At 46.0% G+C, this 23319-nt stretch overlaps 1 non-coding gene across 1 annotated transcript; it reads left to right on the top strand.

The window, feature by feature from the left end:
• The first annotated feature begins 9720 nt into the window (after window positions 1-9720).
• Window positions 9721-9827, top strand: LOC116742090. Its single transcript, XR_004346361.1, has one exon. It is a non-coding gene; the product is annotated as a U6 spliceosomal RNA (small nuclear RNA).
• Window positions 9828-23319: the final 13492 nt, after the last annotated feature.

Below are 23319 nucleotides of genomic sequence, written 5' to 3'. Positions count from 1 at the left end.
AAAGCTAACCCTCAGGCCACCAAGATCTAGAGATGAGGCCAAGGCCTTCGTGTTTGGGGCCCTGAGACTTTCACTTCTGCTTTATCTTCATGCATTCGTGACAGATCTACAACGCAGGGCGGAGAGACCAATCTCTGCCTTGTACATTAAGTGTTCCTAAAAGAATGCCACAATTCACAAATGCTGATTTTGATTAAAATAATCAAGATGATTTCCTACTTCCAAAATACTGACAAAATAGCTTTTTTATCTATGTAGACAAAAAAGTAAGCGAGGATTATTTAAATCAAGATTATGTACAACATGCATCCTAATTATTACACGATTACCTAGCTAAAAAGTGGATATTAGTGAATGTTGTTTTCGGCTGGCAGTCAAATCCAAATTAAGAGCATTCTAGGCTGATCTGGATCACAGATAAAATTAAATTAATGTGACTCCAAGCCAGCTCTCTATTTATAAGCAAAGCTCAACTACAAAGAGAAAAGAAACATTTTCAGATGCAAAAATATGCCTCTGAACACAAGCCAAACATGGATTTTTAATTAAAGCACCAAGATTTTTTTTTTCCTACCAATTGTTACTTTTGGGTATTGCTAGATATGTCAGGGCTAGCCTGGAAATTGGGCCTGGGATTCTGAGGACAGCTGAAGGTCGGAAAGCAATGAGGATGCATTTTCCCAAAGTTCAACCAAGGGAGTCATATGAGATGGGAGTCTGAGCTCCCACCTTCAAAAAACTCCCTGTGTTCCAAGATGAAAGAACTCCAAGAGGAAAAGAGAAAGAAGACTTTTATTTTGAGACAAGTTATCTGACTTCCAGCTTCGTCTTATTCCTCCAACCACAACCCGGAGTGAACAGGAGAAAGAAATGATAGCCTGGCCCAATGTTCCTCTGACCCAAGAAGACCGACACTTCACAGGTCCCCAGCGTTGCTCTCCACTCTGCATCTCATATGGATGATGGCACGGATTTCTCAGCACAAGGAAAATGGGTAACAGGAAACTGGTACCCCATTAGCAGTGGGACCATGTCCTATGGTCTGTCCTGAGGCTCCCATCTGTAAGTTGACAGAGTTTTATGACCACCTGCCATGATAGAGCAAGACCCAGCACTGGATTTGAAGACAACCGGATCTGCGCCCTGGTCTCAGTTCCCACATCTGTCGAATGGGCACATCTATCTCACAGCATGGTGGCCTGGGTGAGAGGGGCTGGCAGGGAGCAGGCTGTCAGTCAATAGTAGTTCAATACAAAACACACTCTCAGAGCATCAGAATTGGAAGAGCCTTTTGAAGGCTATCTGGCCGAACCCCTCTTTTTCTAGTTAAGGAAACTGGCTTGGGAACCAACGTCACCCCTGGTGGGATGGGAACAGAACTCAGGCGCCGGACTCCCAGCTGCCGGTCCTTCCTGCCCCTCTCTCCTCCTTCCCCTTTGACTGATGCTCACTGAATCCAGTTGTCACTTCAAGTCTAGACGGGCCTGCAGGGCTTCCTGATCCCTTATAACCACATCTATCCTACAGGCTGCCCGAGCCCCTGCTCCCTTATTCAGGAGTTTAACAAATATTTATCAAGCACCCTTGGGCCTCATTCAGAAACGTAGGCTGGCAAAGAGTAAAACACCACCAGCCTCGTTCAGCCGAGGAAGAAAACTGCCCCCACGCCGATGGTGACCTCTATCTGACGGGACACGTTAGGAGCCCCATTTTTAGAGGAAGAGAGTGAGATTTAGGGACATCAAATCTCCCGCTGACTCTGCGGCCCTGTCGCTGGACGTTGGCCATCATTGGTTATTTGCATCGCTGTCTCTTCCATTACCCCAGCCCCCCACCTTCCCCCACCACGCCTTCCGGCTGAGTTGTCCCCTGCCCACCCCAGTTGAAAGGGGCCTCCTGCTCCTCTGACTCAGGGCACCTGTCCCTCTGTCCCTATTTGGTCTTCCAGCCCCTGCGCACAGTGTTTTGGGGTGCTGGTGCCTCACAGGCTCCTCTGATGTTTGCATTACGTGACCTCTCACCTGGGAGTGAAATGCCCAGCACCCCTCCCACCTCCCACCCTCCCCCCAAGGGCAGGAAGGGGTTCTCATTCCCTTGAGGAATGCCCTTCTTGGCTCCCAGCACCCCAAGGTCCCAAGACCCCGGCAGTGAAGGAGATTCATCCTCCACCCATTCACAGGCACCCCCAGGACAGGCCTGTGAACTTCCCTGGAGGACCACACTGGGCTCTCCCTGCTCTGAGAATGTCTGGAAGGCTTTTTGCCCCAGGACTTGGGCAGAGATAATCCAAGGGCATTGCTGCTGGGATGCTAGGGAAAAGACCCCTCTTGGGGAGCCCTCAGTCCAGCCTCAGCCACCTCCCCAGCCTCAGTCTTGCTTGACCTTCCAGAATTCCTAGACTGGGCCCTGGAGGTGACAAAGAGACCTCTCTCCCCTCAACTTGGCTGCCTGTGTCCACCCCCTCTGATGGGGCCTTGACCCAGATAAACCAGACAAACCAAAGGCAGCCAGCTCGTCGGGAGCAGCTCTGACAGTTAACACGTTCTTCTCCACGAGGCAGATCTGCACAGCAGAGAAAGCCAGCCACACCCGAGTCCCAGCCCCAGCTCACTGCCCCCGTCCCCAAAACAGTCCTTCCAGCTCTTGTTCCTGACATCTCTGTGCTTCCTCGTGAGCAAGGGATCGCCCTTTTTGTGTGATCTTGGCCAAGCCATAACCTCTGAAGCTCAGTCTGTGCGTCTGTAAGATGGAGACAATAATCCCACACCACATACTCCCCGGCACTGCTCGGGAGATCACATGCAGCGGTGCACGTAGGGATGGTGATGACGATGATGATGACAGTGTTACTGATAGCACGTGCAGCTACGGGTGTGTCCATACACTTGATATAAGACCTAAGAAGGGGGCAGTCACAGGACTGGTTCCTGCGCTTCTGGGATGAAGGTCCTTGGAAAGCCAGAAAGGGCATTCTTGGTATAGGAGCCGTGGGGAAAATAGGAACAGTAATGAGACCTTGTTTTGGACCCCCAGCTGGTGAAGCAAGGTCTTCCCACACCATAGGGTTGGGGATGGGCCCAATGTGTGCTGAATAAATGGAAGCTGTTTGTACTGGGGGCAGAGTGAACCTCTTAGTTTGCTCTGGAAGCTGCTTGTGGGCTCAGTCTGGCCCCTAGGGTTGAGGGAGAACCTCATGAGGTGTTACAGGGCTACCAGGAACCCTGCCCCTCAAGGTTTGCCACGCTCCCTGGATGTCATCGGGGCCAGTCTCAGGCCTGCCTCACCTACTGAGTGGGGATTCTTGCCAGGTTCTGCCTTTGGGGCATGTGCTCTGATGAACCTTCTGAATGTTCTCTGGCCTGAGGCTTGGGGCCATGTCTGCTGGGCTGTGAGGGGGTGTGGGGGGCAGCTCATGCTGTGGGTGGAGCCCAGCAATCCGTAATTTTCAAGGGTTCTCCCAAACACACACCCATGAAATATCGGGAAACACCATTCTGAACTATGACCTGCCACCTAATCTAAGTGTGCTGTGTCCTGTGGCCATCCTAAATTTCTTCTGCTCCTTTATTATTCCATAATGTCTCTGACCTCCAGTGTTTCCACATAATGGTTTCCCTGCTACCCAAAACATCCATTGCTTCTCTGACCAGGAAGCCTTCCTTGACACCCACCCCCATCCCTATCAAAGTGCATTTAGGGCCCTTCCCAGGTGCTCCCCTAAGGATCTAAGACTTAGACTGTAATTGCCTGTTGGCTTGTAGGTCACTGCTTCCAGAAAGTGAGCTCCATGAGGAGTGAAAGCACCATTGCAGGTCCAAACACCTGGCACTGCATCTGGCTTATAGTAGCAACCTCTACAGACTGAGTATATGAGGAAATTTGTCTTAGTAATTCCCCAACACCTAATACAGATCATGGCTCTACCTTCTGAGACCACACATCTCTCCCAAGAGACAGAGGTTGTGCATGGCTGGCCACTCAAGGAAGTGGATATGTTTGGGGCTCCTCTCGACGGACGCTTCCATCGAAAACCAAGAGACCAGTGGGTAAGAAGGGCCCCTTCCGTTCCGGTCACTGTGGGACAGTTCCCTAGCTCGGCCTCACGCCTTTGGTCTTTCTAGGTTGTGGGAAGACTAAAGATCTGGTCTTCCAGCCTCTAGTGCATGAGATTTTAATGTGCTGAGGGCAGGTTTGAAAAACAGTGTGAATTCCCTTCCTTCAGTGGTCAGAGAATCGAGAGAGAAATAAACGTTTTCAATTTTGACAACTTCATCCCTTTGGCTGGTGATAGTATATGCAAACTTCTTTGCCAATTCATCTGGAACAAGGCTCTTTCAAGCATCAAACCAGACCAGAAGGCTATAAAATGAATACAGATCTCTGAATGACAAACTGGCATGCAATCTTTCTCCAACCCAACATCCAAGGACAGGGCTGGCTCTTGTGAGCGCGTAGCGGGGAGAGCTTGTGGGTGCTGTTAATTTGAGGGGTTTGCTTTTGTTTGTTTGCTTGCTTTTGCTTATTTGGGGGCTTAGTTTGTTCGCTTATTGTTTTTCACTTTTCGTTTTTTCCAATCACCTTTGTGAAAAAAGGCTGTTCTGTCATCTGTCTGCAAGGTCAGGCACAGCCTCTATATTTGAAGTTGGAAGACATAACGGAAATCTAGCACTTGGAAAACCCGAGTGATTTAGGCAAAGAACGGCCATTCTCATTTGTGAAAGATCTGTGGTTAGCCCAAACTTTTTTTTTTTTTTTGCGGTACGCGGGCCTCTCACTGCTGTGGCCTCTCCCGTCGCGGAGCACAGGCTCCGGACGCGCAGGCTCAGCGGCCATGGCTCATGGGCCCAGACGCTCCGCGTCATGTGGAATCCTCCCAGACTGGGGCACGAACCCATGTCCCCTGCATCAGCAGGCGGACTCTCAACCACTGCGCCACCAGGGAGGCCCAGCCCAAACTTTTCAACAAGACATTACTGATTATGAACTGAAGTCATTATACCCAAAGTTATAAGCCACTGGACAAGGACTTAAAAATGAGAGACATTTCATAGGTTTTCCTCAGCCCCACCTTTCACAGCTGCCATCCACCAACAACTTTAAGAACAAACTTAACTTTCCTAAACAAAAATAATTTCATCATTTTGTGTGGCATTAACACCCCGCCACTTCGATATGTTATCTATTATTTTTCTTGTTGACATCCAACCAATTCAGAGCTAAAAATCCATCCTCCAGTTTTTCTGTGGGTCGTAAATCATAGAAAGGTTATATTTTATGAAAGCTGAAGCTGAGGAGTAAACAGCATATTTATATCCAAAGAGTTTCATCCATTAAGCAGCAGTGACAGGGCCCTGTGGGCCAGAATCTAGTTTTCTTACTTAAAAAGCTTAGTTCTTTTGTAGACTCCTGCAGGGACCTATAACAGTTGGAATTGGGTTTTTTATGTCTGTGAGGCCACCGAATGAATGTTACACTTTTCCATTATTTTCTTTTTTCTTCCGAGAAAACTAGGCTACCCGCTTATTGCCTAAAACCTACACCCCATGATCGTACTGTCATAAAATCTGTCTTCTGCTCTTTCCTTCCACATCTTACCAACATCCCCAAACCTTGTTTAGACGTAGTGTCCTACAAGGTTATGCTGCATTTACTGAGATGGGGGAAGGCTCCCTGCGATGATTCAAGCTGATGGGTGGCATACCTGTATAAAACTTCAGCCCAAGGGGTACCTGACAGCTATGACCTCCTCTACCTTACAAAAAATAGAAATAAAAAAGCTTAAATCTTAATATCTCCCTTGTTCATGCCTGCGAATGCCTTAAAGTCTCCATCACGAGGTGGCTGAAATAAAAAGGCGTAAGTCTGGATCTTGCATTTCATATTACTGCCCACTATTAAAATGTTAGTATGACTGCCCCTGGGGCTATTAAAAGATGATGCACGTGTCCTGTCCGCAAATGGTGTAATTTGTGGTCATGAATCCAGATCTAGATCTATGCAGATAAGGATGTAGATTTCACACCACTATTACATCAGGCAAGTAAGTATAGGTTCAGCGTCAGCACAGTGACCACCCTGAAACTAGCCAAATAATCACTGACAATTAAGAAAATGAAGTATCTGAGTCTCAGTGCTCTCTTAGCCACTTCGCACATATATTTGTTCTTTTGATGTCCTGTGTGAATAAGCGTGCTTCATCTGACTGCTGATGGGCTAAACAATGTGTCTGAGTTGTAATATAGAACTCAATTTGCTGGGTCTGTCATCTGAAAGGCCTGGACAATTTATCGAACACTGCAGATGAAAGAAAGAGAGGGAAAAAATTTTTTAAACTGACCACTTCTAAAATGAAGAAAATAGGACAGTAAAGGGTATTGTAATATACTTTAATCTTCCTTAATGTAGAAAAATATGAAATGCCATTAAATCTTCCTTTGAAATGGATGTTGTCGCATGGCTTGAGCACCCAAATCTAGTTAATGAATCTATTTTTAAGGCAAATAAACAGGAAAGAAGCGGTGAAGGAGTGATCTGTGCATTATACAACTAATTCAGAAGATGAAAGGAAGAAAAATTAAAGTTAAATTCACATAAATATTAGAGGTAAGGAGAATGGTTGCAGGTGTAAAAAGGGAAACCTGCATTTCCCTTTGGCTGGTGTTGGAAACAAGCAGACACTTTCTTCTCAAGAGCAAAGTCGGGAAAGATGAAAGTGTTTCAGAGGGCCCAATAATTAATATTTTAAAAGGTTTTCTTAATAAAAAATGATCCAACAATAATAGCAATTTAATCATTTTATCTGAAAAATCGATTGCAAGCGTTCATTCGTGAGGAAGTGGCCTTTACGGAATTTGGATGACCTTATCCAATCAGATCTCCCCTTTAATCACTTTAAATGGAGCCAATATACAAAAAAACGCTGGAAGCAGTTCAGATTCGAAGGGCGGTAATCTGGGGAGATTAACAGTCCTCCACAAAGGGCCCACACCCATCTGTTTACCCTTCCTTCTTTGTTGCAGCCAGAACATTACTAATGGAACTCAGACCATGTGACTAAGAGTCTGCTGGGGAGATGGGCTATACTGGGGAGTCTCACTGGTGTCCACATCCACCACCCATGTGGCAAAATGGCCTCGGGGGCATATATCTTCTCCTTAAAATAAAGAAACTTTTAGCAAGTTAACAGAGCACAGAGGATTAATCTTGGGCAAACTTAAATTATGAAGGATGCCAAGGCTTAATACCTATTAACTTTTAAAGCATTATAAATGACACTTTGTCCCAAGAGAAGAGTATATAAAACATTTTCCTCAGACATTTTTTAATGTGATCTTCACATTGGAGCCCCTTTTCTTGTAAGAAACAGATACCCACTCCCTCCTTTCTCTGCTTTGGTTACCACGTGGGCAAACAGGGACATCCCCACCGCCAGACTCCACACATTTAAGCAAACAGTGGACAGCAACCCATCTCTCAGCATCCCAGCTCCATATTCTTAGAACCTGAAGGCCCAGCTTGTGTCTAATGTCCACTTTGGTTCAATTTATAGTCAGGGAACAGATCACATCACATAAATGTGGCTGCAAGGACATGGGGGGGTTGGGGCCAATCCTCAGAGAAGGGGAGAAGAGCCTGGAAGACATCTCAAAGGTACCTTTTGCCCAGAGCAGGGGAACATAAAAATTAAAAGCATGAACTCGGATACCAGAGTGCCCAGGTGTGAGCCTGAGCAAGGGTCCTAACCCCTGTGCACCTCTGTTTCCTCACCAGTAAACTGGGGTGGTAAAGTCACCTGTCTCCTAGGTTGGGTTAATGTGGGGATTAAATGAGTTAATAGAACACTTCTCGAACCATGCCTGGCAGATGGTATAGGGGACGTATCCTTTATAACTGTTGACTATTATCACTGTTATCTTTGTTTGCCCCATTTCTTTACATGAGGAAACTGAACTTCAGAGGAAACTGAACTTCAGAAAGTTTGCACGCCAGGCTCACAGTCATAAGGGGTGGCCTCTAACATCAGTCTTCAAACTACTGCTCTGTTTATGCCCCATCAGGGCTGGACTGCGTGCACAGGCACTCTGGCAGGCTAATGTTTTACACCATTCATTCATTCTTCAACAACTATGCCCTGAGTGCCATCCCAGCTAGGCAGAGAAGGGAGGCCATGGGACAGCGTCCCGCCATGCACTGGACTAGCCCACTCGTCAAAACCAAGGCCTTGGGCTTAGCCAGACCTACCCTCCCAGAAAGCCCATTAGCTCTGGTCACTCAGGCTTGCCCCTCACCTCACCCCAACGGGCTATCTGGAGTGTTCCTTCCAGCCACATTCACTCCTCTGCCTGGGATCAGTGTAGGGACACTTAATCTCTCCATCACAGTAAGCTTCCATTGATGTAAAGCTACCACACAGGGCCTGGCATTAGTAGTTGCTCAATAAATGGTAGCCATTACTGTTCTGAAGGGAAAAACAAACAATGACGGAGCACCTACAGGCTCCGGGGAAGGATGCGGGTCCACACGTGGGGCCAGTGCTGATGCTTTCACACCAAGCCTTGGGCTCAGGCTCCAACAAGAGCCTCTTAGTGCCAAGATGACCAACAATTCTGGACTGGACATTGGTCAGCCCAACCTCACAACACACTCTGTTGTCCAGAGAGCCGTGGACAGGGGCAGGATACCCCAAGCTTTGCTCTAGCCTGGGGCTCTTCTGGGTGCTCAGAGAGTCTTCCAATATTTAACTCAAACTAATCTTTTACTGTACATTGTTTTCTTTTATCATAACCATGTGCCTTTCAAACCAGAACACAGTGGAGACACTCCAGTGCATTAACCAGGGTTGCAGCTTGTTTTTGAGCACATCCCAGAACAAATTTTCTCCTTTATCGCTGTTTAATTGATGGGTATCCTTAAATCTCAAGGTAAGCCATGTTTCATCATTTGCAAGCAAAATTTATTCACTGTATTAAAAAATAATCTAACATGAATTGGAGCTGAGGCTGCTATAAGTTGCAAAGATAACTCATAAACTCAGATTCACAACAGTTTTATGGTTCTTACTGACTGATTTTTAAATATTGTTCATTTGAACTTCTAAAATAAATTTAAACAGTCCTTTCCATCTGTTACATATGTTAGTTCTCCCAATAAAATTATATTTGAAAAAAGACTGAAAGTCTCCTAACAAATCTCTAACGACAATAATGTTGGGGGGTAAGTGTGTCCCAAACAGTGCATAGAATTTTTTTAGTATTTTTTTTTTTACCATTTTTAGTAATTTTAGTATTGGTAGTTTATCTGAAATTCACATTTATCGGGCCATTCTATATTTTACCTGGCATCTCTACCCCATATCCAAACCAACTGATTCACTATACTGAGGTATTTTTTGTTCAGTTTGGTTTGATTTGGTTGGGTTTTGTTAGTGCTAGTTTAGGTTTTGTTTGTTTTTCATTGGCTTCCCTGCCAAATCTCTTACCCTGGGCAGTCCTCGGTTTTCTCACATGAATGAGACAAGTAACAGCCATCATTCTACCCACCTTGCAAAGGGTGAAGACGTAAGAGGATGACAAGAGGAAGAATCCTGAAAGCGGAGCCACCAAGAGGTGACCCTCTGAACAAAGGCAAAATGGGGAGAGCGGTGGGTTTCTTGGGGGTGGCCTTTCCCCTTCCTTGATGGGAACACTGGGACATTACCCCTCTGTTTAAAAGACTATGCCGGTGCTCGCTTCGGCAGCGCATATACTAAAATTGGAACGATACAGGGAAGATTAGCATGGCCCCTGCGCAAAGAGGACACACATATTCATGAAGGGTTCCCTTTTTTTTATGGTTACCAAAGCAGGGGGCGGGGAGAGGGATAAATTAGGAGCGTGGGATTAACATATACACACTACTATGTATAAAATAGATAAACAACGAGGACCTACTGCATAGCACAGAGAACTGTACTCGATATTTTGTAATAACCTATAAGGGAAAAGAATTGGAAAAAGAATAGATATATAGAGATTTAGATAGATATGTATAGATATGTATAACTGAATCACTTTGCTGTATACCTGAAACTAACGCAACATTGTAAATCAGCTATACTTCAATTAAAAAAAAAAAAAGACTATGCCGTAGGTACACGGACAATTAAACACTCAATATGCAAACAGCTCCAGTAAGTTAAAGAGAAAGTTGACAGCCCCCAGTAGAAAAATGATGGGACATGCCCTGCAATGCAGCAGGCTCTAGCGCCTACTAACCGTGCATCTCAGGAAGGGTCCTCAACCTCGCCAAGCCTCATACAGACCATAGGGTCTATGAATGGGGTTAACATAAAGATTAAATGAAATAATACATCCCATAAAACATTTGGTGCTGGCGCTGTTCCCTCAGTTAATGAAAGCTGTACTTAATCATCTCAAGAGAAAAAATACATATAAATAAGCAAAAAAACAAAGAGAAAAATTCTACTTTACTAGAAATAAAGTAAATTGAAATTAAAATAACAATGAGGTATCATACTGTACTTATGAAACTGGCAACGATTTTAAGGATTTTAATAACATTACTTAAAGGAGAAAAAAAATGTTCATAAACATTCAACAAATGAAGAATGATTAAATGAATAGTAAGAGAATAAACATATAGACAATGATTAAATAAACAATGAAATTTTTAAACAAATAAGGGAATGGTTCAACAAATTATGAAATTCTTTATGCTGTACATTACAATAATGACCATATAGTATTTTTGTGACAAGAAAAACATTATTGGTTAACGAAACTTGATACTGAAATACTGGGAAGTGAGTGTGGGTTAGGAAGAGATTACAGGATGCTCATTGTATGTGTGTATAACCATCTTTTTCCTCCCCCCTCACCCCTGTTCTTCCTCTTCTGTCTCTGTGTCTCCCTGTCTCTGTCTCTCTCTCTCTCTCCCTTCCTCCCTCCTTCCCAGGAAGAGCAGTGACCCCCAGTTTCCTACAATGCACTGCATTCGGTGAGTGTCCTACAAAAGTGCTGACTGATGTGGAGTACAATTACGGACGCTTGACATTCTATTTTGAAGCATCCCACATTGAACATCTTGGGGCCACTCTTCCCATTAGAACTACTCCTCGCCCAGCCCCTTGCAGATAACCACTATTCATCCCAAGAGGTGGGGGCCGCCCCGAGAAACGGAGGACCTGGTCTAACTGTAGACACACCAAGAGGGTTCACGCTGGAGCCTCCCAGGCCATTTTCTCTAATCCTACACCAACATCCAGTGACTGCATTCTGCATTCATTCTCCAAAACAAGATGTAACAAGCACCAGACCTTCGGGTCCACTCAGGGAGCCCTCAGTCTGAGGCGGACACTGACCCTAAGTTACAGTACCCCGAGATGCAATAAGACTGCTGCTGTAATGGTGAGGTAGACAAAACAATGAACACCAGGGGAATAAGAATAGGGGTTTGGGAGTCTGGGATGGCTTCACAGGGGGAAAGTGCGGGAGCCACTGGAATGTTTGAAGCAGGGAAGAATATTCCAGACCAAGAGAAGCGCATACTCCAAGCCACCAAACTCGAGACCATGGCAGATCAGGGACCCTACGGGTGTTCAACGTGGGGCGGGGTAGAGGTGGTTGGACCAGGCCGAGCAGAGCCCTGAATGCTCAGTAAGGGGCACCTGCTTCATCCCAGTCATGCTATATAATGGACGGACAGGCAGAGATTGGCCAGGATCGGCTCCTCGTGGACACTCGATCGCGTGTCCCCTCCCCTGCCTCTCTATGCTCAGGGAGAAGTCGGCCTCAAAGCCCCAGTTTTCAGATGGTCACAGCACAGGGTTTGTTCAAACACCAGGACAAGGAAGTTTCTGAGTAACGGTCATCACTTCGGCCACCAGGATAGCAATCCTTCCCAAACGCAGGCCCATAGGACCCTCACCCCCTTCTCTAGACTTGCCTGGAGCACCCAACCTTGGCCCCAGAGTAGATGTCGTCTAGACAGTGGCTGAAGGCCATGTCCCTGTTCTCACCAGGTCAAACCAGCAGCGCAGGGGCTCTGGTGAACTGGGAGCAGCCTCTCTCCCCAATCCTGATCTCAGGTGGCAGCTGGGGGGGCCTGGACACACTGTCCTCCGCCCGGGACAGGGCATGTCTCCAGCCACGTACGGCAACTCCGAGAAAACAAAACAAAGCACCACCATTAACTCCTTGCCTGCACCGGCCCTGCTTTCTTTAAATCCAGTTGCAATCTTAGAAGCCCGACATCGCCTGAAACAAAAGCCTCACTGATGCTGGAAGATGGCTTTGGTGAAAGTAGAGCTTATTTCAGAAAATCAAAGCAAAGAAAAATATTGAATACAATTCAGACGCATAATGCATTATTATGGGCTTTTATGGATTTTATGTATAATTTCATGTAAAGTTAAGAGGCTGAAGCGATCTCTTACATCCAGCTGTATTATCAGCCCAGCTCCAAACAATGTTCCACATCTTATTATGTTCACAGTTGACACACTATCAGAGAAGTGTGCCGCTGTCTTACTGCGCTATTCATTTCCTCATTACTATTTTATAAATATATGATTAACAGTTATTGCAGCTGACTAATTCACATTTATTGCAAATGCAACCCCACAAATGAATACTCAAAGCAAAGAGATGTGGTTTTAGAGTAATTTAAATTTTACAGTTCCATTTACCCTGCTTTTTAATTTACTGCATAATGACCCCATTAGAATAAAGCACATCTGGAAGTTCTTTGGGGAACATTTAATTTTCTGTGGCTTCAGTACTAACAGAACTTGTACCATAAAGCCCACAGATGCCTTGAAGACTGTACAAATTTCCACATTTTATGCCAAGACGCCAGTTAATTGTACAGACGAGACAACTACAGCAAAGAGTGAAGATACGCTTCCCCGTGCTGAGAAGTGAACCGGGATCTCACTCTTTGCGAAGTTTGCACCTCAGAAACCTGAAACCAGCTGTCTGCTTTTCGATGTCCATTTAACTCTGTTCCTTTTCAGGAAAGAGGCCACCTCGGACCGTGAGTTCCCCTGGAGCTTCTCTTGCTTTTCCCACCCCCCCATTTGGCCCTCACCGTGTGTAAGGGAAAGCAAGGTAGTTTGCAGAGCTCCAGCAGCCACGAGAGGCGGGTGCACGAGCTGGGCTCAGCCTAGCCTTCATCTGCTCACGAGGACGCTACAGCTGCGGCCAGATTCCAGCAGGCCACATTAGCGGACTCATGCAGAGTATTCAAAATTGATTTGAATATTCAATACAGATCACTGCAGCAGAACTCATGTATGAGAAATGTGAATCCATTGCCATTGATTAGCTAATTTATGTTCTACAACTAATCGAAGCACAAATCTCATTAGCCACAGGTCAGTAAGGCTCAGAGAGAAAAAGATAATCATTTTGGTAGCCTAGTTGGCTGTAAAGACACAATTAGAAGCTGGCCGGTTTTCCAGGATTCTCTGCCCATCCTCCTGGCTCTCAGGCCAACTGTGAAGGGAAAGAAAGGTAGCTCTTCCCCACGGTTCTGCTGGCCACTGTGAAAGACATCTTCATATGTAATGATCCGAGGTGCTTCTTTCATCTCATCCAACAATAACAAACACGACTTTATTGCTTCTAGACGTACATAAAGCCCATAAGCTATTTAGAGCCACCACATGCACTGGAAGTACAACGTTAATTATTACCTTTTCCATATTTTAAGCATTGGGTCAATATCGGCTTTCACGGCTGGGGTTGCAGGTGGGAGACGGCCCAGGCTTTCCATATTCTGATGTTACATGCATTTTAAAAACCTCCCTTTGTGAAGCACAGGGAAGCCATGCATTATCACATTAAGATTTGCAGTTTAAACCTTGAGCCCTGCTCAGTCAGTTTTGGGCAGAGATTTTTAACCAATCTTAAATATGGAAGATGACAGGAAAATGACCCATTGAGAAGAGAGCAGAATCCTGTTTTAACTCCACAGTAAGAAGCAAAATCCCTGATATTGATCAAATTAGGATGGCCAGGGCTTCCCTGGTGGCGCAGTGGTTGAGAGTCCGCCTGCCGATGCGGGGGACACGTGTTCGTGCCCCGGTCCGGAAAGATCCCACATGCCGCGGAGCGGCTGGGCCCGTGAGCCATGGCCGCTGCGCCTGCGCGTCCGGAGCCTGTGCTCCGCAACGGGAGAGGCCACAGCAGTGAGAGGCCCGCGTACCGCAAAAAAAAAAAAAAAAAAAAAAAAAAAATTAGGATGGCCAGCAGCAAGCCCCTCGTGCTAATCTCTGCTGGTGATGCCTACGGGACGGCATTTCAAAGGGACATGGTTTCAAAAGTGTTGGTATAAACAGAAAAGCAAGATTCCTGGTGGACTAGCCTTCTGCTGGGCATGTAGCCCCTCTGTGTCTTTTGTCATAAAAGACAATGGATTAAACTGGGGACCTTTGCTAAATGACCAGGAACAGAACCCAAAGTGAGATTTTTCTGAAAAAGCAAATAAGAAAACAACACACCAAACTCCAGATGTTTTCACTGACCCATGATTTCCAGGTCATTGCAATGTCACACTGGGTCCATAAAAGGCATTACTGTTGGCCGGCCAATGCATCTCTTAGGAGTGTTAATCCATATTCTCTTGAAACAAAGGACCATCCACATTCCTTCAGGTCCACTGTAGTGAGGAGCAGGGCATTTTTAACACAGAGGGCTGGGAGCGGAAGAAACGGGCATCTCATCTTCCCCCACTAGGACCTGGTACTAAACCGCCGGGCAAAGGGTCATCGCATCGTAAAACTGAAAGAATACTCCACGTTTTCATTTTTTAATTTTACTTCCTTGAAAACTCTCTAGAACTATGGCCATTTTGATGGACTAGCTCCCTCCCACTCAAAGCCACTGTGTCCCCAAACCTGTAGAAAATAGAACATGCCAGTTGTTCTGACAGCACCATGTCCTTACAGACAGATTAACTGCCTTGAGGCTGAAGCTCACCAGGTTCCCCCGTCGCAGCAGCTTTATTTTTTATGTTAAAGAGGTTTTGTTGTTGTTGTTGTTTTTGCGGTACGCGGGCCTCTCACTGCTGTGGCCTCTCCCGTTGCGGAGCACAGGCTCCGGACGCGCAGGCTCAGCGGCCATGGCTCACGGGCCCAGCCGCTCCGTGGCATGTGGGATCCTCCCGGACCGGGGCACGAACCCGCGTCCCCTGCATCGGCAGGCGGACCCTCAACCACTGCGCCACCAGGGAAGCCCTGTTAAAGAGTTTAATAACAGGCTACACTGTACAACACTAATATCGGACATCAAGTGGGAAGAGAATCCCCAAGGGATCGCAGGTGGCCAAACCAGTTCCCTCCCCAGGAATTCCAGGCTGTTCTCTTTCGTATGTGACCACACTTGAAGGGCACCAGTTTCCATGTGTAGTCCCCCGCCTTTCCCAGGATGTTGCCAAATGTGTTAGATCGTGGAAGGAGCCTGCAACCCCTTTCAGGCTCTTCTCTCACGAGAGCATCCCCTCTTCTCCCCGCCAGCGTGAGCTCAGCCTCTCTGGTTACATTGTACAGTGGTCTCTTCACTCCCACCTTCCAGGGAGCCCACCAGTGACTGTATCTGCAGCTAGTCAAATCCTAGCCCTTCCGTGCACTCTGTTGTTATTTCTGTTTTTAATTATGCAAAACTTGACACACAGAAGAATATATGAAACACGTGTGCAAGTTATGAAGCATAACAATAACATACACATCATAAAACCAGCGCTCACCCAGAGAGACAGAACGTTACCAACGCTGGTAGTGTTATCTCTTTGCTCCATCTCAGTTCATCCCCTTGCCTCTTCCGAAGGGTTAGCCAGGATCTGGAATTGTGTGCTTATCATTCCGTCACCTAAGCAATATTCTTTAGTGTTGGTTGCTTTCCGAGTTTTATCAAAATGGCATTTTCCTCTGTGTGATCTTCTGCAGGTTGCTTGGTTCACTCAGCATCACGTCTCTGAGATTCACACAGGTTTTTGTGGTTATAGCTGGAGCTCATTCATTTTCACATACATATAATGTTCGTAGCCCATTTAACCATTCTCTCATCAATGGATATTAGGGTGGCTTCCCATGTTTTGCTTTTCCCCCCAGCACTGCTATGAAAGTCCTCAGAGCGCATGTCCTGCTGTACACGGACAAGAGTTCCTCTGAGGTCTAGGATGTACCTAAGAGTGGGCTGCTGGATCGCACATACTTAGCTATACAAGACAATGCCAATTTGTTTTCCAAAATGTTTTTCTACTTTACCCTCTCCAGCAATATGTAAGAGTCCCCATTCTCCACATCCTCATGGAGGCATGGTATTGTCAGACTTCTTCGATTTTGTCAACCTGGCGAGAGTAAAATGGTAAGTCTTTGTGGGGTTTGTGTCTAAATATAGCTATATCTTTATTATCTTAAGGTGATGAGGAATACTCAGGAAGAAATCAAAGAAGAAAGAGAACTTCAGTAACTGATTATATGGAAAAAGCAGGACTGCTCACACCAGGTTACTGGTGATTTGATCCTTTTTTTTCAAGCTTTATTGAGATATAATTGACATATAGCAAACATTGTACAGATTTAAGGTGTACAATGTGATGATTAGATTTTTGTATATATTGTGAAATGATCACAATAAGGTTAGTTAACACATCCATCACTTCACATAGCTTCTTTGTGGTTTTAATTTGCATTTTCCTAATTACAAATGAGGTTAGGCATCTTTTCATATGTAATTGGCCAATCCTTTTTACTATTTCCTAAAATGTCTATATGAACAAGTCCTTCCCCCATGTTTCTATCACATTGTTTGTTTGTGTCTTATTATTTCCCATTTGCCTATACTCTGGATACTAATCCTTTGTTATTTATGCTACAAATATCTTATCCAACTTTTTGTTGAAAGAAGTTCTGAATTTTAGTGTAGTCTAACTTATCAACCTTTTTGCATTTTGCTTAAGTAACCCTGTCCTACCTTGAGGTCATAAAAGGATCTCCTCTATTTTCTTCTTAAAATGTTCAAGTGTTGCCTTTTAATTTAATCTATCACATTTAATCTATCTGGGATCGATTTTGTGTATGGTGTGAGGTAAGGACCCATTTCACTTATCCCACGTGGTTAACCAGTGCTCCCAGCCTTTTTACTGAGTTGTCTATGCTTCCCCCTCAATGGTCTGCAGTGTCATTTGTGCATGGTCTGCATCCAGGCTTTCTATTCAGTTCCGTTAGACATCTGTCTATTGTTGGGCCAGTACCACACAATCACAATGACTGTAGCTGTATAATACATCCTGACGTTTGATAGGGCAGTCACTCCCCACCCCCTTCACGCATACACAACTTTTATTTGGCTATTTTCAGTTTGGTCGACCCGCTTTCCAGGAGCAAAAAGAAGAAGGAGGAGGAATAAAAGGAAAAGAAGAATGGTAGCTGATTTCTATGTGCCAACCTCTGTGCTAAGAATCTGACATATATTATCCCATTTAAACCCAATAACTCTTAAAAATATTTATTTTTTTACCTTTATTTCATAAATAAGAAAAATGAGGGCTTCCCTGGTGGCACAGCATTTGGGAGTCCGCCTGCCAATGCAGGGGACGCAGGTTCGAGCCCTGGCCCAGGAAGATCCCACTTGCCACGGAGCAACTAAACCCATGCACCACAACTACTGAGTCTGCGCTCTTAAACCCGTGAGCCACAACTACTGAGCCCACGTGCCCAGAGCCCGTGCTCCGCAACAAGAGAAGCCACCGTAACAAGAAGCCTGCACACCGCAACGAAGAGTAGCCCCCGCTCGCCGCAACTAGAGAGAGCCCGCGTGCAGCAACAAAGACCCAACTTGGCCAAAAATAAATAAATTTATTTTTTTTAAAAAAGAAAAATGAGGTTCAGAATGGTTTAATGAATTGCCAAATTTAAACACCAAATAAGCAGCAAAGATGCAAATCCTAACTCAGTCTACTGGACTCTCAAGCCAGTGCTCTTTCAGTTCCACTGGGGAAGCTTAGATTCCCAGAATCGTGGTAAGAATCTCTGCTTTAGATGCCACCAGACTTGCACCTTTTCTCTGCCCTGCTTGGAAACCGTGGCTGGGTGTCTGAGGCTGGGCCTTCACCTGAGGGCTTCGTGAAGCTGACCTGGCTGCTCCGAATTCCTGCCTCTGACACAGATCCTCCCCAGAACATGCTGTCAGCCTGGAGAACTGTCCTTTGTGGAGCATTTCTCTTTAATCGTGAAGCATTCTCTGCTCACCCTGGATTGTGGAAGGGATAGGAGGAAGCAAAGTGGAAACTATTCCAGAAGAGATTCAACCTTCTACCTACAGCTTTTGCTGAGAAACTCAAGAAAATGCCCAGCACTGTCCTTTTCAGATGAGAACAGCTGAGTTCTCCATGCCCATAATAAACCCAACCGGCCTGGTGGAGTCACTGGCGTTAATTACGTGGTTGAGGTTAAATATATTTTATGGACGAAAGCAATGATAGACGGGTTCTTCGCACAAAAGATTTCAGTTCATTTGAGATTTAACCATTTTTAAATTTAATAATTTTTTTAAAAGCCATGATTGTAAAGGTCAGATCTAATTCCACTGCCTATTATGAGCAGCCAAACCCGAGGCTGCAGCTCGGAGCCAGCAGAAGATGACTCAGGACTGGGGGATGAGACAGCTGGACGAGGAAGGGACAGGCCTCTGCGTGCGACTGCAGGTTCGTGCAAAGATCTGCTGCATCAATTACGGCTGGTCTCGTTTCCTGTCAGGTCTAATGGCAAATGTCTAATTTACTTTTCCAATTTTATCACGGTATTTTCCCTTTCAGTGTTCATCTACCGTCCTGATTTCCTTTGCCAACTGCCCTGCCTGTGTCTGTGAATTTATTTTTAAACAGTGTTAAGAGGCCTTATGTTACATTTCAAAACCAATCCAAAATATAACAGGATGCTGTCTGGAGCAGCGAGGCAGGATAGTGGGTGCACACATGTTGACTTGCTGGCCACTGAGCCACTGGGGAAAGTCAGTCCACGAGTCAGAAAGAGGTACCAGGAGACTCCAGCGAGGCAGGATAGTGGGTACACACATGTGACTTGCTGGCCACTGAGCCATTGGGGAAAGTCAGTCCACGAGTTAGAAAGAGATACCAGGAGACTCAGCTATGAAACCCACCCGCTCCAGGAGATCTTTCCGTGGCTCTTCTGGTTCTGTGCCCGGATCACATGGCTAGTTGGCACAGACCCATATCGTCACCCCTCTCCCAACACCTCATTGCGTTTACCTAGAGCTCCTGGTCACTGGGCCTGGTGAGGGATTTGCAGAGGAAGTGCGAGGGACCCTCACACCCCAGGACTCTGAATGCAAGCCGGGCCACAGTCCCCAGGGCTCCAACTCTGCGGTACCATGATCCATGCCTTGCCCAAAGTGGGCATTTGCACTGAAAGTGCAGCCTGGCTCTCTGTCCACTGGGCTGGGAAGGAGGCTCTAATAGGGGACATTTTGAAATAGTTCAGTCCAAGAAACTAAATTCTCCAAAAGCTCCCTTAAAGAAAACTGTGTAAAACGAAATCCATTGAAATGTACCACCACCAAGGTCCTCTTTGGAATTGTTGCCAAACCTCCCTGCTTCTAGTCTTGCCCTGAGGTTGAGGGATTCATTCTCCACTGTGTAGCCAGATGATGTTTCTAAAACACCTGTCTGATCATCTCCCTCTCCCCTGCCTCCCCTGCCATGAGGCTCCCCATGGCATTGGGGCAAAGCCCACCACCCTTAGCCTGGATCACACGTGGCTGCAGGATCCGGCCTCTGCTGCCGCTCCCCTCTCCCCTGTGGTCCAGCCGCGCTCAATGCTCTCTCGCAGCACTGGATCTTAGCACAGGCTGAGCCCTCACCCTGGAACGCACTTCCTGTCCCCACCCCTAACAAAGCCCTGCCAACTACCTAGTGAGCCCTTAGTAGACGACTAGACAGCAAGCCCTCTACTAAGCACTTCAATGACATTACCTACTTTTGTTCTCCACGGCCCCAGGTAGATGTTTTAAAGATGGAAAAACTGAGGCCCAGAGATGGTAGGTGATTTATCCACTGTAGCACAGTCAAGGCCAGGCTGGGATGCTGAGATGCTGCACGGCCTTCCTTATCCACCTTCCACTCCAGGAGATAGAGATTGGGGTGCTCCTCTGTACCCCCATAGCCTTCTGTGCTGTGTTGTACTCGCCGATTGACCCCTAGAAAGCAGTCCCCCTGAAAGCATTTGTCTTTGTGTCCCCAGCTCCTGACCAACGCCTAGCACGCCGCAGGTGCTCAGTTAACATGTACCAAAAAAAAAAATGGATGAACCATTGGGAGAGATACTTATTGGTAAATGGATTTGTTATATAACAGCCACAGAAGAATACTACGGAGCTGTGTGCTGTGTAGTTACTCTGGAGAACGCCGTGGGGACATAGCCACTCAGTACCCCAGTGATGGCTTGAGAATTGGAGGGTTGTCCTTGGCAAGTTTTGGTCCCCAGCCCCTCCTCTCGTGCCACCCAGCATGCTTCTCGGTTAGCTCTCAGTGCCATTCGCTGTATAATCGGGGCCCCAGTTTGAGTATTCTCTATTAAACATATTATTAGAAAGATAAATGGGTTGCCTAATCCAATGTTTTTTGAGGCACATGCAGGTAAATTACAGTTATCCAGATGTTTAGCAGATCCGTGCCAAATCATTTAAAACGTAAAACAGATAATTTCCTTAAGCCTTATTTTCAGTTTCCCAAGGATCAGTCCTTGGAAGCTGGCTGGGCAGATGAATGCTGGAGAAAAATTAAGGGCTGTCTGTATCTTTCAAATTGACATGAAGAGCAGTTGGGTTCTGCTAGAGACTAAGAATGACCACAAAATGTAATTATGATTGTAATGAGAATGGGTTAAGCTTAAACTATTTCTCATTTTCATTGCAGTCACTGCTACAAGATGGAGTGGAGATTAATGCCGGGCCATTTCCTGTGCTTGTTATACTCTTTGTCATTAGAATAAAACATCATCATTTGAGCATCTCATGTATACTGAGAAGGATGGCCAGGGAGGGGTGGCCACGCTGAGCACCGGCCAACTCTCTGTGCTCTGGTGGGCCCCTCTGCAGTTGGCACGGGGAACAGGGTAGATTCGCTGTAGCCCAGAGCACCCATCCCATCTCACCATTCTGTAGCCCAGACCGAGACTTAGAGCCTCATTCTCTTCAACTGCAGAATGGGGACAAGGGCACAGTTCTTCTTCCCAGGGCTGCTACAGCTCTCCACAAAGAAATGGCTTATGAAGGGCTTTGCAAACTACAAAGCACTTTTCCCCTGCAAGAGAGGAAGATAACGCGGGTGCCGGCTTCTGAACTAAAAAGATCTGAGTTCATTTTCCAGATCAACAGCCCTAATTGTGTGAACTTGATCAAGACATTTGACACTGAGAGCCTCAGTTTCCTCATCTGTAAAATGAGGATAGACCACCCCCCCCATTAGGGTCTTGTGAAGAGTAAAAGAGGTGACGATTACCACGTGCCTGAAATGGAGTCTGACGTATATTTAGTGTCCTGTGAGTGGTGGCTTAATTGTGGGGGATGGTCATTGCCAATGTCGTCATCTCCATTATTAGACGCAGACTCACGAATATTCTAAAACGGTACAATTAACAAGGCTGAGGATCGTTCACTCAAGTCAGGAGTTTTGCATCACAGAATTCTTTGTTTGACCAAAGTCTTACCTACAAGTCCCACCTGTGAAACAGGAGGGAGCAGAGCTGTTTTGGTTCAAGAGGAAGTGGGGGGCCCAGGGCCCATCATCCAACTGCTGTCCCCAGCAGCTCCTAAGGGTGCAGCTCTGGAGAGCCCAAGTACTAAGCGAATACATTTTTTGGTCTGGATCTTGCAGCCCGTACCTGCCGCCTGGCTCCCTGGAATTCCTCCTCATCCATTATGGGGCTCCCCCAGGGTCACCTCTATTTGACATCCCCAAGCAGAGTTAGTCCCTGTCCCTTGTGGGCTGAGTTGGTATTTAGCAGCTGGGAAGGACCTTGGCAGCCACATATTTCTGAAAAGTTTTATAGCAAACATTACCAACTCCAAAAGATTTTCATCACCCTGAAAAAGAACCTGTGCCCATTAGCTGTTACTCCCCATTCCCCTCCCCGCACCAGCACCTGTCAAGCATTACTCTACTTTCTACCTCTATGGATTTGCCTATTCTGGGCAGTTCATACAAATGGCACAGGACCTGATCAGTAATACATGTCTGATAAATGAATGTAAGAACATAAGAGTAAGAATTTCAATTAAAAAAGTATAAAGTTTTTAAAAAGATTTCCTCACCAAACATCAAGTGTTTATTGATGTGATAAATTACGAAGTACCAAACACTCCCTATGAAGTATTCTTGCCCCCAAAATGTTCATTAAACCTAACTTCTAGCTCACGGGAAATATAGGACATAAAGGTACAAGTGAAATGACACCACAAGGAAGCAAACAGACAAATTCAGAATGTAGAACATTCTAGAGGACAACTGATTGTTTTCTCCAATGGGTCAATAACTTGTGGAAAAAAGGTATGTGAGTGAGGCTATTCTAGAATAAAAGATACTTACGAGGGACTTCCCTGGTGCCACAGTGGCTAAGAATCTGCCTGCCAGTGCAGGGGACACGGGTTCAATCCCTGGTCCAGGAAGATCCCACATGCCGTGGAGCAACTAAGCCCATGCACCACAACTACTGAGCCTGCGCTCTAGAGCCTGTGCGCCACAACTACTGAAGCCCACGTGCCCTTGGGCCTGCATGCCCCAACTACTGAGCCCGTGTGCTGCAATTACTGAAGCCCACGCACATAGAGCCTGTGCTCTGCAACAAGAGAAGCCACCACGATGAGAAGCTCGCACACTGCAACCAAGAGTAGCCCCCACTCGCTGCAACTAGAGAAAGCCCACCCACAGCAAGGAAGACCCAACGCAGCCAAAAAAATAAATAAATATTAAGTAAATAAATAAATAAAAGCTACTTAAGAGATAACTGGGAGATTCTATTGTTTGCTTTAAAATATAACCCCAGTCAACCCTTTCCTAAAGGCCCCTCTCTGTAGAAGGATTTCACTCCCAGCCCCTGGAGAGCAGGAGGAGCAAAAGAGAGATGAGAATACAGGAGATGGATACTTCCCAGATGCAGCTTGACAAGCCTTTGCATGTCACTCTCTTTTCCCAGAAATGGGCTGTTCCTTCAAGCTGGGCCTGAGGATAAAGCGCTGAAGCCAATCCATGACGGATGTGAAACGTGAGCCAAGAAAGAAAGCTTTGTGGCCAGAAGTCACT

Source organism: Phocoena sinus, chromosome 16 (genome assembly GCF_008692025.1).
Source record: "Phocoena sinus isolate mPhoSin1 chromosome 16, mPhoSin1.pri, whole genome shotgun sequence".
Lineage (NCBI taxonomy): Eukaryota > Metazoa > Chordata > Mammalia > Artiodactyla > Phocoenidae > Phocoena > Phocoena sinus.
The sequence above is the reverse complement of the archived record's forward strand: the minus strand, read 5'-3'. Positions and strand labels throughout refer to the sequence as shown.